This window comes from Schistocerca americana, chromosome 4 (genome assembly GCF_021461395.2).
Source record: "Schistocerca americana isolate TAMUIC-IGC-003095 chromosome 4, iqSchAmer2.1, whole genome shotgun sequence".
Classification (NCBI taxonomy): Eukaryota; Metazoa; Arthropoda; class Insecta; order Orthoptera; family Acrididae; genus Schistocerca; species Schistocerca americana.
The window spans coordinates 689767649-689783901 of NC_060122.1; the positions used below are offsets into that span (position 1 = coordinate 689767649).

At 41.2% G+C, this 16253-nt stretch overlaps 1 long non-coding RNA gene across 2 annotated transcripts in view; it reads right to left on the bottom strand.

Annotated features, from left to right (window-relative positions):
- Positions 1–11863: 11863 nt before the first annotated feature.
- The window catches only part of LOC124613144, a 101248-nt gene continuing 96858 nt past the window's right edge, over positions 11864–16253 (bottom strand). For both annotated transcript variants that reach the window (XR_006979609.1, XR_006979610.1), the window contains 2 exons: positions 12545–12720; positions 11864–12392 (listed from right to left, as the gene is read on the bottom strand). This is a non-coding gene — a long non-coding RNA (uncharacterized LOC124613144). The remainder of the gene's footprint in view (positions 12393–12544; positions 12721–16253) is intronic.

The window sequence follows — 16253 nt, forward strand, 5'->3', positions numbered from 1 at the left end:
TCGTAAATAAAAAGACAAATATTTGTGAGAAGGAATAATATGAATTTAATTGTTGCTCGTTTCAGTCGCAGTAATTTAAGCTGTCATCTTAGGCTCCTGCCTAACCATATATTCGGACATCGCTAAATATTTATTTCATCCCACGTTCTCAGATCAGACTGAACGTAAATAACATCCAATATTGCAGAACACACTTTATTACATTCATGGGAAAGTAACAGAACGTGTTAACAACGCTAACATGAAAAAAATGCATGTAACGGTATGCGAACCAACAACTGTGGACTCCAGAAACCACGACGTTATTCATTGCCCTAGCACTTAATCAAGTGATTTTTAACACATGTCTTGCTTATCATATTCTTTCTCGAGGGCTTGTATCGTTGATGCGTTATAAGTGACATTTAATGATAATGGTGATGTATCTGTGATAAATTTTCACTGCTCCGTTACACTGAAACAGCATAATGCATATTATAAAACAAGTATGTTTCATTCTTAATTTGTAAATTATTGACGGTAATAACTCATTCCTAAGAGAATACTCTTATATGACATTAACCGTTGATAAATCAATTAATTATAGCAGTAATTATAATAAATCATTCCAAGAATGACGTGTTTCCGTAAATCTCCGGTATGTGCGCAACAACTCTTGAGAGAGGCACGTATGGAATGCTAACGGAAGTTGATAGCAGATCATGCGGTCGCCGGTATTGTATGTTACATCAAATTTCCGAGAATTAATATGAAACGAGCGTGACCCCAGTTGGATTTAAGTCAATGCACTATTACATAACTAAAAAGTAATAAAGAAACCGAAACATAAACAATTTTATAAAGCACTAGTTTTAGGTCAGCAGTTACATGTGCCTGTTGAAGAGCATGCGATTATTGTCTTAGATCACTATAAAATTCTTTCGATGCGAAATACTTCCGCAGCGCATCAGCAAGTAAAAATGTTTGTGATATCTGATAATGCTAGATCTCGAAACCAATAAGAGTAATTTCTGCAAAACACTTTTGAAAATGTTTCATCGTCACACGAAATTACTTATCTCGGAGTCGTTCCCAACGCTGCGAGAGGTACTACGGCTTCATGCTTCAGCATCCAAAATAATATTTGTATGTAACCGAATGTGGAGAAGCCTGGAATTAATAAACATGCGTAGCTAAGAAGCCAGTGGTATATTTCTTGACCCAAAACCATGTAACAACTCCATTCCGAAATAGCAATTAAGCCTTAATACGTCACAATTCAGATGCTAAACTACTGTATTCTGATACAACGGAGACTTTGGCCGACAAATAAATGTAGGCCAGTCCATTTCCTACCCGCTATGTTGTACACCCAATGTTAAAAGCTTATCACACACCGATTAATTAGTGTGTTGTAAAATATTTGGTCTCTCGCTCCAACAAAGCCAAGAAAAATATCTCCGTTTATTATCGATGTACCCTCGTAAGCCGAGAGAAACAGCGATGCTTCTAATACTCTGATACAACATCCTAGCAATCATCGAACACTAATTTATTTTCGTTGGAATTCAAAAAGTTTCAGACTCTCGACGTCACTATCGTTAAAATATGCTTGCACAGCGCTAATACGGCGACGTAAAATTGTAAACTGTAGCCATAATAATAAGAATTTGCGATAAAACCGTATTGTAATGGCAGATCCCTGTTTACCTAAAGTTTGTAGAAGCAATGAATCTATCCAGGGCGGCCGAGCGGTTCTAGGCGCTACAGTCTGGAACCGCACGACCGCTACGGTCGCAGGTTCGAATCCTGCCTCGGGCATGGCTGTGTATGATGTCCTTAGGTTATTTAGGTTTAAGTAGTTATAAGTTCTAGGAGACTGGTGACCTTAGAAGTTAAGTCCCATAGTGCTCAGAGCCATTTGAATGTTTCAATCTATCCGATTTTGGTGTGTCAGAAGTAATAAACAAAATTAAAAAAACTGCAGTGCAGATGTAATCAAGGAAAGAAATAAGTCGCTGATTCCCAAAAATCAGGTAATGGGCATAATTCAGTTTATAAATCTAATGTGGAATGGCTCCACGAACTGAAGCCTGTCATGGACACTGGGGAGGAGAGGAAAACAGACAACAATGTAAATTGTAATATTTATTACATATCTGATATAGGTAGTTTAATAGGTACATAGTTTTGTATACTAGCAATATCTACTTATTGCACCTGGGATAAGTTTGCTTCTTGCTGGTTGGGACACCCTAGTTTGTGTTATAAGAAAACATGAAGTTACTTGTAATTTAACATTTACTGAAATAGCTGCTCGCAAAACAGCATTTATCTTTCTAATTTTAAGAGCTATAGCTTCAAATAAAGAATCAAACTGCTCTAATCCCAGGCTCATAGAAGATATTACGTTCTCTGAGATCTTGAGTTCTCTTGACATATTTGCAAGTTCCTTCCTGTTATCTCTTCTTAGTAGTCACGGTCTTCTCCGTAACAGTTTGGTATTATCTTCGTCTTCGATTTTCTGTATTATGGCAGGTATGATTAAGTTACAAAACAGATTAAAAACTCCTTTTCAGTTTTCTGATTTTTGTCTAGTCGCGAATCCATATTGCGAATCCTAACTGATCTCGCCGTTAACCAGAAACAGACTGATTAGCCCACTCACCCTTTCAAATGTAATCATACTAACGTCCTCTAAAGTAGTTCGGCCGAGTTCGTAAACGAGCGGCTCGACCCAGCATTCGGCAGGTGCAATGCGGCCGTAACCCGGGAATAGAACTGTCCGCAGGAGACGTGGTTCCGGGATGGTGTCACGGTCCTGCACACTTTTATTCGGGGATGACCCTACGACATCTGTGAGAAAGCAGAAATTTGACTGACTAAGAAGGAATATTAGTGAAACTGGTTCAAATGGCTCTGAGCACTACTGGACTTAACATCTTGGGTCATCAGTCCCCTAGAACTTAGCACTACTTAAACCTAACTAACCTAAGGACATTACACACATCCATACCCGAGGCAGGATTCGAACCTGCGACCGTAAGAGTCGCGCGGTTCCAGACTGTAGCGCCTAGAACCGCTCGGCCACCGCGGCCGGCGAATATTAGTCATTAAGATTTATACTTAAAAAGTAACCAACCTCTACTGCGGTTTTTATTTGAATCAAATCACGCCCGGCTTCGCGTTTCTTACAAATCCTTCTGCAACTGGTGTTAGAAGTTCTCGCTTCCTTGCTGAGGCCTGACGTCCCGCGAACGAAGAGTTAGTTGGATACGGGGGCATAAACTTGCAAGAGGAAGAAAGCAATCATGTTGTTTCCATAGGAATCATCGAGCATTTGGCATAAGGGATTCAAGTAGAGCACGAAAAAGTTAAATCCGGATGGTCAGACTAGGATTTGAACCCCCGTCCTCGTAAAAGCGAATCCCCTATGGCACATCGCTCGGTGATTAACAGTTATCAGTTTCACCAAGAAACTTGTGACACTTGCCACCTCCCCTCTCCTCCCACTCGGTAAATATCTTGCAAAAACGCAATAATTCGAACACATTACAGCGGGGTCAAATGTCATTGATTCCAGATTTAGCAATATCATTAACGAATGTCACAGTAAGTCCAAACTGTAAGCGGGCCACATTTAATTGCGTAAAGGGCGGTAAATTTCTGGACTGAAATTTTTGCCAATTTTTACTTACATTTAGTTTGGTGTGATAACGAGGAGTAGACATTTATTTCGAGGGGTGTAGCTTTGCTAGGTGAGAAAGAAAGTCTGGAACGTCCCTACGGCAGCTCGCTTCAGCGCGGCTCGCCCGGTGTAAGAAGCGATGTCCTGAAGGCTCTGCGGCCAGGAAGCAGCACTGTGTATGTTTGTCAATATTTGCGGCGGCGGCAGCAGAGGCGGAGGCGGCGGCGGCAGCGGCTGCGGCATCAGCAGCATCCGCGGCCGTGGCGGCAACAGAATAAATAAAACTCGCGATTTGCAGTTAATTCCGAGCATTTGTGCAGTCAAACTGTCATGTGCCTGGTTAATTGACCAGATATTAATTGACAGGGCAAAATGGGATTTCTAGCTTCGCGGATGGTCGCAACTAAATGAGAAAATTAGTGAGGGCTATGGAGTCGGGCGGTCGGCGCCCCACCCTCGCCTCGCCGCGCCGCGGCAAATGCGATCGGCCGGCCTGCCGGCCTGCCTGCAGGCGGCCCTGCGCTCTGGCTGGCTGGCTGGCTTTGCGGCCCTCAGCCGCCCGTCAATGACCGCCGGGGGAGGGCGACAGCGACAGCGGCTGCGGCCCGAACGTGTAGCCAGCTCCTAACCGCCCACATCCGCTCTCACACTCTCCCAACACTTCCTACCACTTCAAGATAAAATTTACCTTACTCGAAAAAGAAAAGAAAAAAGAAAAAAGGAAAGTGCTAGGGGAGCGGCAGCTAGCGTGGGCCACTAAATTAAAAATTGGTACAAAACTTTTACCTGAATATTTATTTTGATGCAAGTCGTAAAAGTAAGATGCCCAACCAAAACGACATCCATCAACAAAACATTTTCTAACACCCAAACCTCCAGATGTCAGACACTCAGATTGGCAACAAACGTTGTATGTCGACAGAGTACCAACCAAAACTCCGGTTTAGTTCGTACTATGCGCTGTCGTTCAGCAGAACTGGCGTAAACGCGAACTAAAAGTAACACTAGAACTACGGAGCACATCAAAAAAATAACTGTCAGTAAGTGACTCTTGTTGCTTCAGTGGGGAAGTTGGTAGAGCTTTAGCTCCTGAGTTCAAACTCAAATGATGACGATGATTTTTACTGCGTTATGCGTGAAAGTGTGATATGGGAAAACGTGTTTATGACATGTAAAAGACTGTTCGGAGTTTACAGCATTGTTCCCTTGGCAGTCTGCTTTCGCGTCGTTTCTTTGAAAATAGTAAATCTATAGAATACATTTGTAGTTTCACGGAATATACAACCAGAACAGAAAAATAAATGAACAACTGCATCACACGTGCGGAAATAACAGTAATAATTTATAATAAACAAAATAGTGAGACCAATAATAAGTATTTAACGTTCAACCAACGAAGCGAAAGCAGACTGCCAAAAGAACAATGCTACAAGCTCCGGAAAGTCTTTTACATGTCAGGAAAATATTCTCCCCTGTAACAGTTTCACGCGTAAACAGTTAAAAAAAATTGTCATCGGCGAAGTTAGAACGCGGGGCCTTTGGTACGACCACCGGACGCTCTGCCTTCTCATCCACGCAAGCTTTGCAATATTATAACTACGGATACGCTTTTTCTCTGCTCCGTACCTCTGCTGATACTTTTAATTACCATTCACGCATGTGCTACTCGACGACAGCACACAGCACGAACTAAATCTGGGTTTTGCTTTTATCGACATACAACGTTTGGTAGCTATCTGAGTGTCTGGCATCTGGAGGTTTGGGCGTAAGAACTTACAAATCGAGATGCTAACAACAGAATCGGGTAGTGTGGGCCATGCAACAAAACACAGGTTTGTAATTAAGAAACATGTTTTGTGGTTCACAAATTAATGTTCTTATACAGGGTAGTCACAAACAGTCCGCAAAGCTTGTAAGGGTGTTGCAGAGTAGGTTCTATTGAAAAATGAAAAATAATTGTTAAGAAAAAAATTCGATACATACGTTGCGCCGTTTCCGACTTAATTAGCACTGCAGTTAGCCAATCAGGCCGCTGCGCGCGAATTCGGGCGGCCCGCCATATACAGTTTCGTCATGCGTTCTTCGTTTGGAGAGCGATGCAAAATTGGACGTGGGACGGTAGGAAGGATCGAACCCGAGGCGGAGGCTGAGCATCTACGGTCTACACTAGGAGAACAACTATCTGGCGGGCCGCTTGAATTCCCCGCACGCGCCGGCCTGATTGAATAACTTCGACGCTGATTAACTCGGAAACGGCGCGATGTATCGATTTTTTTTTCTTAACAGTTTCTGTGTTTCTCAGCGCAATCCACCCTGGAACACCCAGCTTTTCAGATTGTTTCTGACCACCGAGCATATCAGAAGTAGATGATAAAAACAGTTGTTCAAAAAATCTTTTAGCTTACGGCTCATTCAACTTAACTCAGTGCATTAAACTTGTGGACTGTGGTTTTCTGTAAGACAGTTCTGGGTGCTTCTTCATAAAGCTTTGAAAGAAAACTTTACCCGCCAATTTCTTTTCCCTCTTAAACCTGTGAGGCAGGCACTAACCTGGAATCTAAATCTCTCATGTGTGCTACAAACATTTCTTCGTAAATTTCTTAAACGTTCGTTTGAAGAAACCTATCTGAGGTGCGACAGATGCCTGTACATTCCATATAGTGATTTTAATCTCCTTTGCTGTGTAGTTCTAGGAACACTGAAACAAGCACTAGCAGCTCTTTCGGTCATTTCGCCTACTAAAACATTCGACACCGCTCATTTCATTGCAGTCACAGACCACAACCTCACACCCTCACAGGTAGGGTTCTTCAACGATGACACCGTGCTACGTTTCATTCGCTGAAACAACCAGTTTTCTGTTATATCGATTTTCTTCATCTCCCGTTTAACCCGGCTGTTAAAACCGCTCAAAGTAAACGGATTCTGAAATAACCGATTTTCAGTTTTTTTATTACTGTTATTTCCAGTAACAAATGTAGACATCGAACGAAGATTCAAAAAATTCTAGGAGTCTCTCAGACTTTTATGTATCAAGATACCTAGAGTCAAATCATCAAACAAAATGAGCAAGTAAAAGAAAACTTAGACCGTATACTGTTCGCCGCTTTTCTCTAAAAGTAACAGTCACGGGTTGAACACTTCAAAAAATTATTAGTATTCTCCTACTGATTCTAAATTTTCTAAAACTCTGCTTTTATTTTGTAATCGAGTATCATTCAATTATTTGTGCATTACGAATGATAAGTGCTAAAGAAGTTGGGAATACAATTTTTCGTATTATGCTGTTCCTTGCCAAGGGCTGCAAACCATAAAGACATACTATTTAAATACAGGCAGCAGGTCAGCTACTTTCTACTTTTATTATAAACAATGAACGAATGAATTATTGAGTTTTTAATTGGTTACTATTCCCTTCATTTTCCTTCTCTTTTATTATTTCATAGAAACAGCGGACAAATAACAAGCTTTTATGTAAAATTCGTAGCGTTCTTATTGTCTAATAATTTCGAATGAAAATGGGTTTTGTAGTCAAATGTATTTCTATATTTTAACAGAAATCTGAATATATATAATTTTTTGATACCAAAAAATGAACAATTCGGATGTAGGCGAAACAGAATATTTAGCAGGAACAATTACTTGACAAGAGATAAAATATCAGTATTGAATTAATACAATGGCTGATATTTATTGTCTAGTCTTTTCATAAATACGAGTTCTATAATACGTTCATCTGTAAATCGACTCCTTTAATTAGAAACAATATCATTCAAAGACGATACCAACCAACTACAAGCCAACATACCTCACATCAATGACAAACAGTTTTGGGCTACATGTGACAAGACTAGCATACACCTTCTGCTCTGCTCCCAAACATAAAAAATTCGAAACTATCACTGCTTCTGGGTAAAAAAGGACAACAGGTACATTATTGCCTCAGAAATGCCGTACCGATTCTTATGTCACGTGCCTGTTGCTCGTTTCGTTTGGCGTTATTGGAATAGCCATTTTCCACAATAAGCCAGTATTTCAAAGCAATGGAAATTTAACGAATAAACATAACTCTTTTTAAAAACGTTTTCTTTAAAAATCAATAATTTTAGCACCACTGCTATGACAAATTGATAAAAAGGGTTTTATCCGGTTATGTTAATAAATAAATAAACGATACAAGTGTTTGATGCAAGATTAGGCGAAAACATGACGAGACTGTTAACACAGTATGGGCGGACTCGGCAGTCTGGCACCTTAGCTGGATGCGTGAACGTTGCTGCTAGTGAAAGGCCGAAGCCCGTAGTCGTCCAATCACAAGGATGGAATACAAAAACTGCTGCTAGGCATCTGGCGCTCTAATGTGACATTTTACACACTCGTATAACATTGATACTCGATCTCTCGAAAATGCGTGAGAGGCACATAACTCTATAGCAACAGCTGTTACATCTAAGTGTGTACGACAATCTTTCGAAAGATAAACGAAGTCTGCGATCCGTTGGATGTATGTTTCTCTTTTAAGTCATTCCATGAAGGGTCATCGAGACGCAAAGCTCTTAGTAGTAAAGAAAGCGCTTGCAGTAAGTCACAAAATAAAGACTTAACTGAGTCATGTACTATTATTTCATTTATTCACGTAGAGTTTTTCAAAGCAATGGCTCCAAAACTCTTATCTGCAAGAGCTACTTTAATTTTAATATAACAAGAAAATATACCAGACAAAGGTTGTTTGGCTGTTTTGAAGCGCTGTCTGCCTATGCTACCACAAATCACTTGAATGACATAATGTTACAAAGAAAAATGATCTAGCAAATTTTATAATGGGGTTATGCTTTTCTTTTTTGTGCCAGAATACAACATCTGTTTGAGACCATTTCAGTGATGCAGCTCTTTTTCTAGATATGATAAGGCTTTACGAGGTAAAAATATATTGGATACGGGTATCTTTCTTCTATTGTTGCTGCCGTCGTTTAAATAGCTTGCCGCCCGAAAGTTTGCTCTACACTATGTCGAGAGTGACGTAGAAATCGCGTACCGCTTGCATTGGCGATGCTAGTTTCCGTGGAGAGTGGCGTCCCCTTCCGGGCGACGCAGAATCTAAACGGTGCTGCCTCGTTAAAAATCATCATTAACTGTCAATGAATCTACTCGGTGCGCACTCATTTTAATCTCACCAAATGTAAGGCAGTCAACTGCTAAAAGGTATACACGATTCTCCTGCTCGTTTCTTTTTTCGCATTGCCACTGTATTTCAGTTTTTTAACCAACATGAAGGTGGTTTCTGCCTCTTTAACATCCCCATTCTAGTGCTGTATTTTCTCGTATTTGTCGGCACTTCCTTCGTCTTTCGAAAAGTTAGTTCTGATTGAGCATCACTTCCAAAACATGATTTTTTTTGTCATAAATCATACTGATTTAACTTGATTCTAGATATATTCCACCTTGCATGTAAAACTGAGCGAAGTTTGCAAGTAAATTACTTCGTTGCTTGTAAGAGGATTAACTCTGCCAGACATCAAAATTTTTGTACACCTTTTTAAATTAAATGTGATACGTCACACATACACACTGCTGTTGTTAAAAAGTCATCTTCGAACAGGTGTAACTTCAAACTCAACTGTTGTGGTCTGCCGATGGAGGTAAAACTGTCAATGGAAATTTGTGGTTAGAAGTGGATGGAGAATACGGCACAACAGCAAAGTCTTTGCTCTATTAAATCGTCACGAAATCACAAACAGTTCAGCTCCATAAAAGAAAACGTATACCATTAGGAACTGAATCTGTAGAGCACAATATGTACTTTCCTAAAGACTACTAGTCTATTAAAAATGTAGCGCTGTACTACGTATATCTTTAGATGATATGTAGTGACAATGATAAGCGTGTTCATGGTAACTGTCCCTGAATCACTAACACGCAAAATTAAAAAAAGGTGTAAGTGTGATCAAAAATAAAAGACATTTAAGACAAGTCAAGGAACATTTCAACAACAGCGAAATAAAGAAACCACACAAAAGTGTAAAAAAAAAAATTTCTCTTTCCAATACACTCTTACTTTGTGAAGAGCCCGACAAATGTGAAAAAACCTGACGAATATTCTTCATTTACCATATTATGATTGCCGATTTTCAGGCTTATGGGATAACGCATTCACAGCAGCGGTGCACACAGGGGAAGATGGTATTCAGTTGAAACGAAGCATTCGGGAAAGTTCCTTGTGGTGTCGAACGTATTTTGCTTGTAACTTCCCGAGACCCACAGTGGACATGAACCCAACCAAAAATCAGGTACATTCATCAACTGTACAATTATTTAAAATATGGTAATGTCAACAGGCTTAAATTTGATTTTCAGCTGTGCACTTCACAATACGTTCGAAATTTTCCTGCCTGTATCACTAGAAATACTGGAGAAGGACGTTTACTGAAATCTTAACACCTGTGGCGCCTGTCTTGATACAACAGGTTTTATACAAATCTTCCTACATTAATGAAACGCATTATAAACAGTAAAGTAGTCATCAAATCGATGGCTGATGAAACCTTCACACGCTCTACCACTACGTATCGATCTAATGGAGATGGACTTACCGATCCAACAATTAAATGGAGTGAGGAAACCTCCGGTCAAAAAGGACAAATCAAAGGCCGCCACCAATATTCATTTTCACAGCCGCGAAGTTCTTTCGGAGGTCAAATTCAGTTCAACGGTGAGAAGAGTTCACAGTATGGAATGGCATCTCAGATGGGAACATTTTGTGATTGCTGCAAGCATATTACGAATAACTAAGCCCTGATACTACTACACTGTTCATACAATACTGCGTTTCGGGCACGCGAAACTGTTTACTCGCTATCACAGAGAGGATTATCTCTTATCTAAAGCCTCTGAAACGAGTTATAAGGCATGAGTTTGAGTTTGGTTTTAAAATAAAAGGCACACATTCTTTCGTGCACTACAATAATATACATTGGCACTGTTTAACGTCCATCTCCAGATATCACATTCTGTCTGAAGTACGTATCTTCGATTAAATATGTGGCAAAATCTCACCAACTGCAGTAATTAGTTGTAGGTGCCCACCGGTGCTATGAGATATCCACTATCGATATGCAAACCCTACTGCGAATAATGTGAAACGAATAGCAAATATCCTTTTAGGATCCTTTATTGCTTGTCAGACTGGGTTCCGTACCAGACAGAAGAGCAGCGTGTTTCGTCTTCATATAACAAGCGCGGAAGCGTCAGGGAGATGTTCAGCCAAACTCAGCGGCAGACGCTGCAACAGAGCTTACCAACAATCGCAGCTGGAACAGAAAACTGGGTGGGGAGGGGAAAGTGATATTGGCACACAAAATACACTGCGCCAGACACCACTGTGGCTTGCAGAGAGAACTTTAAGATGTAGATCTAATAAACGTATTTTTTGTATCAAGTGTCAGTGCGAAAGAGATTACCCTATTGTGAAAAGCGCAATGTTGCGAGTTGGCAGAATTCAAGAAATGTGTAATACCAATACAGTGTAACTTGTAACTTTTAGCAGGCAAGCCGTATAAAATGAGCAATGGACTAGTGGTTTGGCACTGGTCATCTGAGAAATCCCCCTTTACGGAGAAACTTATGCACCCTACTGGTTTCATAATTAATTGTTTTATAAGTACAGGAAATATTTAAACTAAAAATAGTTACACAGTATGTTGCTGGCAACAAGTTTAGTTGTCTAAAAATCAAATGGTTGGTAATCTGTTGCAGCTACTTCCACTTCTCTTTAATGATGCTATGAAAATGTGAACTGTTGCTAAGCACTGTGTGTGTGTGTGTGTGTGTGTGTGTGTGTGTGAGAGAGAGAGAGAGAGAGAGAGAGAGAGAGAGAGAGAGAGAGAGAAGAGGAGGAGGAGGAGAAAGGAGGAGGGGTTGTGATTAATACTGGACCTACGATCTCACTGAAAGCATTTTAAGATGTGTTGTACAACATTTCTTTACTGGATACCATTTCTGTAGACATCTTCACCCAAAAAAACTTTTCTTCTTAGCTCTTGAAAATAGTAAATGTGTACAGGTGTTGCGACTGTCACGAGACCCATAACTACATGGCGTCACAAGAGAAATTATTAGCCAGTGACGTTTAAAGGTAGATAACGGTAAAAAGAATATGAAAGACTATCTTTATTATGGGATAAAAGGGAATAAAACAAGTTAAAAGTCTAATGCAGTTTATTTTTAAACGACATGTGGAACATTAATACAACATCGACAATTCAACATAAATTGTTACACAATTAAGAAAAGATACTTGGCAAAAAACATTGATTTCAGTAGCTTCTGTGCCATTTTTTGTTGCTGTAGCAGGGCGAAATCGTACACTTTAATAGACAATCTGTTAAAAAGGGGTTCAGAAATTTCGAACCAACTACATTTAAGCAGAAAAGGTTTACTGACTACAAAAGTTAACATACTAAGAAAAATAAAAAACGCACAAATCAACTGCAGGGGTCTGTCTATTTTTATTTACAAAAAGCGGATTGCGTCTTGACTTTCACAAATAATGTTCGATGCTACTGCGAACTTCTATTGAGATCAGTTTTAACGTCGGAGAGGAAAACGTGAAAGTAAAATGTCCATTAAACTGTTTGCATGAACGAAACGCACCGAGGGTGTTCAGTATTTCTCGATCTGTTCGATAACTCCAATAGTTCGGAAAGCAGATGACAATCCTTCGCTCTATCTGCAACAAAAGGGGAATCAAATAAACTTGAGGTACTAGTGCAAGACAGAAATTACTGCTGAGAACGACTGCAAACTAAACATGTGAGCAGGCTACCGCATATTGTGATTCACAATAAACTACTTCACGTGTGAATTACCTCGATCACTTACATGACGCTTTCTCACGGACTGTCGGTTGTGTTGGTTTGCCCGGTAGCAGCTCCTTACGCGGCGTATCGCAGTGGGCTAGCGAGGGCGAGGTGTGAGGTGTCATTCCTCCAACCCCTGGGTCGGGGGCGGCAGCGGGCAGCGCAGCGGAGCTCCACACCGCTGCCGCACGTTTCGCTCTGCAAATTGAAAAACCGAGCATGAGGCAGCTGCAGGGGGAGGGGAGGGGCGGCGAGCCGCCACCGCCACCCCCGCCGCGACATCACGCCGTCTGCAGCCGCCTTATCGCGCCCAAACTCAAGCCCGCGTCTGCGCACGCTCTCCGCTAGTTGTCATGCATTCCGCACCTCTTTCCTTCAAGCCCCCTGACGGGATAAATTAAATGTAGCAGCTCCAAGAAGCCAGCCAAGTTCTGTTGCTGGGGCCGCCACCCTCATGGGACTTCTACAGCGCATATTTCATTATCACCAAGTGGTGAGCACAGGCGAATTAGGTTCATACAATGGACTGGAAGCCTCAATTATCCCAGGGAAAAAAAAACCACAACATTTATCAGAGAGGGAGAAAGTGGTGATCACAGGATTTCGAGCCGATACAGCGCCGAATTTCGTTAGGTGTTCGAAGGTCTTCGTGGTCAAAACGTTGCTTCAGGGGACAAAATGGCAACACTACGAGTAATCCCTACGGAAAGCGCGAAGGGAATGTCGATTATGACCGTGCGTGAAGGTCCGCTGATACGGTCGAGTGGAAGAATTTAAACCCGGGGACAAGCTTTCTCGTCTCTACTGTCAGTTTCTGATGCGCATGGAGGCCCGAATTATACGGAATGTCTGTTCCACCTTTCTAACGATCTGTCAATGGAGAACATTTCTTTTTTCCATTACACCACTTTTTCGGCTTCATAGGATATGTGTTCAGCCACAAACAGCTGAGAACTAAAATCATGCAACCAGTCCTGAAAGAAAATAATGCAGTTGCTTCGGCTTTATAACCTGGACAACTTTTCGTTTCATTCTCTAGGGTCATTAAACTATGTGGAATTTGTTTACGAGTTCATGCAATTGAGCTAGGGCAGTCTACAGACAGCAACAAGGGTAGCTAGAAGAGCACCGTCAAGACTTGCAAGTACTTCTGTCACCAAATTCATCCATCTTCACCGAACTGAATATCTGTTTCGTCACCTCTTGAGCGCAGCGCTCGACGCGCGAATCTTCTACCACTCATCCTTTAACACTGTGGGGAACAACGAAGACTCATGCATGTGAATACCTATCATCACCTACAGCTTGTGTGGCAGCAGTGTGTTGTGCAAAAGCCGATAAGATTAGATACTAGCAAGCAGTTCTTACAATCTCACTCGCTACTGAATATATGTAAGAGGGAAAACAATTAAACGAAGTTCTCTATCTCTATCTCTCTCTCTCTCTCTCTCTCTCTCTCTCTGACACCGAGCGAGGTGGCGCAGTGGTTAGACACTGGACTCGCATTCGGGAGGACGACGGTTCAATCCCGCGTCCGGCCATCCTGATTTAGGTTTTCCGTGATTTCCCTAAATCGCTCCAGGCAAATGCCGGGTGGTTCCTTTCAAAGGGCACGGCCGACTTCCTTCCCCGTCTTTCCCTAATCCGATGAGACCGATGACCTCGCTGTCTGGTCTCCTTCCCCGAAACAACCAACCAACCATCTCTCTCTGACATTACTTAAGTGCAAGCCTCGGAATTCAATTGGGAAACGACCATTTACATCGCCTGTTACAAGATCTTTCTACGACTGGATTAAGAACTTATAAGTCACAATTGAAGTTGTAGAAATCCAACGAAAGGATATCTGTCTTCTTAAAAGATCTGATTAATCAAAGACGAAGAAGAAGAAGAAGAAGAAGAAGAAGAAGAAGAAAGAAAGAAAAAGAAAGGTGTTTAACTACTGAGATGAAAGTGCCATACTAATTGTACCAACGTTTATATCCAATTAAGGTGGGATTCGCGACGAACAGAGTCTCAGACACCCATGGGACCGTACATTCGTGCCACGTACTATGTGGACTGTATAGGGCGCGGAAGCAGTTAGGGACCAAGGGCGAGAGCATGTCTCGATATGGGCATTCATCGTCCGATTGTTTAGAATATACCGAGGAAAAGTTGGCATCTAAACGATACATATTTACAATGATGAAAGAACTAAAAGGCAAACGTAAGGTGTGCCGTAAAGAGTCTTCGTTCGACATGTGAAAACGGTTGAATTAAGACAAGGAATCCATTGAAATACTCTTCTAAAATGAGCCAATTTTTCACTTCAAAGATAAAGCGACAAGCAGTAAACATCCATGGAAATCTTTAAAACACATTTATGGGAATATAAAACTTACTATTTTCTCTTCCTTGAGCACGATCTTAATTTACCGCCCTTTCTAACGAGAATCAACGAAATATTAAACGTTGGTATAATTTTTTCCTTTTAACTCCATATATTGCTGAGGATATTCAAGAACGCCGTATACACTTTCAACAGGATTGTGCACTGCAGTGCGATCTTAACAAAATCCAGAATTTTCTCACTGCATTAGATGCACGCCCATGAGTAGACTGAGTTGGGGTCACTACAAGTGAACCTTCACGAGATCCGATACCTCTCCATTTTCACTTCTGAGAATATCAAACATAGTATTATCACAATCACTGCATACCGACCAGCTACACTCGAACTTAGACCAAGAAATTACCTCACATTTAGAGAAGTTATGACTCGTGTAAGACGTCAGATGACAATGAAACCTCACTTTCGTAGGGCAAGCAGTGACCGATCTCCTTACGACGAAGAAATTTCAAATAATGTCCCGGCGACACTCCTCTTACGTACGTCCAGTTCAGGTTTTACACAACCTGAACGGTCCTCGAGGCACCGGTGTCATAAAACTGTGAGCATTTGTTTCGATACAACTTTCAGGCACTTGTCGAGTCGGTGATACGTGGATTACTGCCATTGATGGAGTTGCATAGCACATACACGATATTTGTTAAGTCTGTAATAGACTGTTGGCCCGTTAGAATAATTCTTTTAGTACGACGCAGCAATTCGATATGAGAATATGATCTTAGAAGTGTTATGGTGATACAGTGCATGGGTGCAGACTAATCTCTCACTGCTCGTTTCAAACTGCAATAGTTAGCTGGACAGTCGATTTAAACACAGTAGCGACAGTAAAATTTAAGGAGGCTATACACAGTAGGTTATACATCACGAGCTGCTCACGTAGCAACGACTAATGCGAGACAAGTTGTCAGCCGGTTTCAGATCGAAATCACGGTCTGGATTCGCGGCAGCTGTTCTGGAACATGAACTGGTAGATTGAAAGTCTTTTTGGTAGTTCTGCATTCGCTTATACTAGTGCTCGGCTGGTTCCAAGTTTCCTATGGGGATTTCCATACACTAACACAATATGAGCAGAAGACTGTTCACCCATTACGCAACAAAGTGAATTTTTTGGTGACGGGAAGATGGTCTTGCCATATAAAAATACTGTCGAACGCACGATGGAATACCAGAATGAAGCCTGACAGTACAAAAAGACCACCTCCCACACATCATTCTACAACGCCAGTATCATTTATGAACACACGCTCTTGAACTTCTAATGAATTACTGTAGCACCAAAATAAAGGTAAAGTAGAACTGTTCTAGCTAAAAAGGTATTCCACACAGATGAACAGAGTGC